Source organism: Alligator sinensis, unplaced genomic scaffold (assembly GCF_000455745.1).
Source record: "Alligator sinensis unplaced genomic scaffold, ASM45574v1 scaffold1553_1, whole genome shotgun sequence".
Lineage (NCBI taxonomy): Eukaryota > Metazoa > Chordata > Crocodylia > Alligatoridae > Alligator > Alligator sinensis.
Window position 1 is genome coordinate 26,387 of NW_005843054.1, and position 3,771 is coordinate 30,157.

Below are 3,771 nucleotides of genomic sequence, written 5' to 3' on the forward strand. Positions count from 1 at the left end.
CTGTCTTACTGGTTTTGCAGTAAAGTAGGAATGAGTTAAGATGTGCACTTCTACAGTAACTTAACGATGTTAATACTTAGCATTCCCCTTTCTGACCTTGTTCCATGAGGAAAAAGATAAGGAATGCACAACAATAAAACTCATATAGCATCAGCTGCACTGCTAATCTCCTTAAATATAGGTAATAGCTTGCCTATCATGAACACAACATTTCACCCTCTGTTTTTTTCTCTACATTTTTCTATACATGATGCTGGAAAGGAGACTAGCCTGTGATCTTTCCAGGTGAAACATCAGTTATATTATAATTTTTCACATCTGTTTTACTGCTTGCAGTTTGACGGACTCTGTGCCAGACCCAGTAGCATTCTCAAATTAACTCTACCATTTTTATTTCTACCCACATCTTAATTTTCTGTAAATATGACTACTGTAGTGCAGTTATTTCCAACATGGTATTAATGAGAAACCATCACACGCTACTTTTTACATTAAATCCCAATTAAGTTGTCATAAGGTAACTTATCATAAGATGTATTAAACATTGATTTAACAGAAATATATTTAAAGCCATAGATCCTGGTCATTTTAATACGCCATTTCATACTTGTTATTAAGTAAACAAAAATGCCCCAAAAGTAAAACTTTTATTCTGCAGGACAAGATGAAAGTTGTAATTATTTTCATTCAGTTGTAATCATTGCAACCATTTTAATAATTTTAGTAGGACTGGTGTGATAGATTAATCTAACTAGATAGCAAAGGAAGTTAAACTTGTGATTCTCAGGGTACCTTAAAATCCTTTCAAGGGTGGCACTGAATGTTAACGCTATTAGTTGTGCAAGCATGATTAACAAGCTGAACACAGACATTTCAAATAGAAATTCATAGTGTTAAAAAATTCTAACCTGTTGTGGTCTGAGTTCTGTGTGACAGAAGAACTGCTCAATTATTTTTCTATAGTCAAAAAAAAAACAAGTGAAAACTAGGAGCTGGCATTTTCCAAGGGTGCTTTGAGCCTAAGCAAGGGTGCCTTGAGCTTGAAAACCACTGTTCTAAATAGTATGACAAATCACCAGTACTGTTGATATTTTTAACTATGCAGTCTGTAATAGTTCAAAAATTTACTACATAATTAGAAAAATCAAAGAATTTTACTAAACAAGAGATAGAGCCAAAGCCTGAAAATAGCAATGCAACGTTAAATATTCAGATTTTCTGTAAGAGTCAAGAACAAGTGAATTTAGTCAAGCTTCTTACTGGGTACATCTATATGTGCCATTAAGACAACATGATAAACTCCAATGCACTTTATGCCAGAGTCAGCTGCTCCCAGGTGCAGCTTCTGGCAGCAGGCTTGGGAGGTCAGCCCCAGGCTCTGGGTGGCAGTGTTGGGCAGCAGAGGAACTGGCTGGGGCACAAGAGTTCCAAAACTGCAGAGCTGTGTGTCTGACCCCCAAAGCCTGCTGCCAGCCTGAGACTGCTCTGCCCCAGCTCAAACTGCTGTGGTCCCAGTCACCATCCACACACATTTCTGAGAAATAAATGATTCTGTCGCTATCTCTGACAGTACTGTCTCCGGCAGTACTACAGAGAATAACAGATGCTCATCCATAACTACTATCTTACAGCAGAGTTAATTTACTGCACCCTAATACTAACGCACGTGTATACAGTGACACTTTACTGTAGAGCTAAAGTGTCAACTCCACAGTAAGGCGCAAGTGTAGATGCACCCACTGTATCTTAAAAGTCAAATCAAAGTATTCAGATGTCAGGTTACCCAGATACCTACCATTTTAACTGTTGTGTACTGAAACAAGGAAATGGAACTTTTTTGAGGTAGGGAGAAGGGTGGGTTAAGTGCTAATCAGATGGGACTAAGAGAGTGATAAAGTTAATAACAATACTTTCTTGAAATTAAAACTTGAGAAGCCTGATTCAGTTGGGACTGCTTATAAACCTTAATATCTTCCTCTTATTGGGGCCCTATTCTTTATGCAAATATTACATCAGGTTGTTTAAGCAGTGAGATTCAACATTCAGTCAGCTATTTTGTCCTGCACTCTCTGCATTGAAGAAAAAATGTTTATATCAAAGCTTACAATGGAATGAAAACTAGCCCATAAATCTGGATGCGTGTGTCATTTATTCCTGGAGGGTGACAAGGTGAAATGAGAAGGCTGAATTTCATTTTACTGTTCATAATGGTTTCTCTTCTTTTGTATAACAGAAGCATAATAGCTACTTTTAACTCCATTTGGATACAATAATCCACCCTCATGCTAAAAGAAAATTTACACCCCATCAGCTGATACAATTGTCATAGCTCCAATGAAAAAAGCTAGCCCTGGAAGTATCAAGATGGTGAAAGGCTAATATAACCTTGTGCATTCCCCTATTGTTGTTAGGGTTTTCTCCAAGCTTGCTTTTTGCATATACCTTTAGTTTAAATGATATGCTCCTATAAAGAACAGCAGATCCGCTGGAAACACAGAAGAATCGGGCCTTGTGAGAAAATGTAATTATAAAGATTCAAAAATTTTCCCAAAGATATAAAAAAAACATTCAAAGACATACAGACCTAAAACGTTTTCTAAAATCATGGGAAAGCTAAGCATTTGACAGTCAAATCAAAGAGAAAATAATTTGGTTACCTCGCTGCAGTTAATTGGTAAGAAAACCCCTCTCATTCACAATCAAAAAGCTACACGAGATGGTGGATAAAATGTCAATCCAGCTCTGTCTGTGTGAGTGTCCTGCCCAGCCCTGCTCCCAAGAGCTGCGCGATCAGGGATATGTGTGTGTGCACACGCACCACGCTGTCCTGCTGGGGCCCACCCCCTGGCACCGGCCCCCTACCCCCCATCCTGGATTTCCCTCAAATTATTATGGTCATACTCCTGTATATCTATCTGTGCTATGGTGGTGATACAGAAACTGCAATTACCAAAGTGGTATACCTAAAAATATACAACTGTCCCGCCCTTCCCACTTCACTAGTGTAACCCGGGCGGTACTCCAAGAGGTACCCCCTCTCCAATTGAAGGGATCAAAGCAGGTGCACAAGCACTGTGGGAGGTGTAGGGACTCTCCTCCCCCAGACCACCACTGGGGACTTAACCATATACCTTTTAATGAGGGAACAATACTGGGAACATAACAGGCACAATCAGGGGATATAGTGGACACCACAATGCCCCAAGGGGACAGGATTCAACAAAGGTTAGACTCTTACAATCATTGACAAAAGACAGGGATAACAAAATATAAAACACAAACAGCAGAGCAAACAATACTGGTTGGGGAAATATAAAAAGGAACAAAATACAAAATGTCAAAGGACAAAGAAATATAGGGCCTAGGTACCTGGAGGGGCAGAAAACACAATGGCTCCTTTCTACTGCAAGAAGAATTTCTCCTTGTTAGTTCACTCACCCCAAGTTACCAAAGCTGGAACCTGAACTCAGATCTCCCATGTGGTAGGCAGGAACACCACCACACAGCCACCAATGCTGGTACTGTTTCAAGCTGCTAGGGGTCTTGACCTTCCTAGAGCCTCGGCCTCATGTCAAGCTGCCTGGTCGCTGATTGGAGGAGCTGGAAGCCGAGCTGCGAACCCCTCGGGTTGCTGCTCAGATCCTCCTGCTGACCACAGCCTCTCATAGGGGATCCTGGAGCCCAGCAGGATGCCTCTCCTGCCGGCCACACGCCGTGCTGCTGAGGGTCCCACTACTGCCTGCAGGTCCTGCTCCTTCAGGCTCTTCTGGG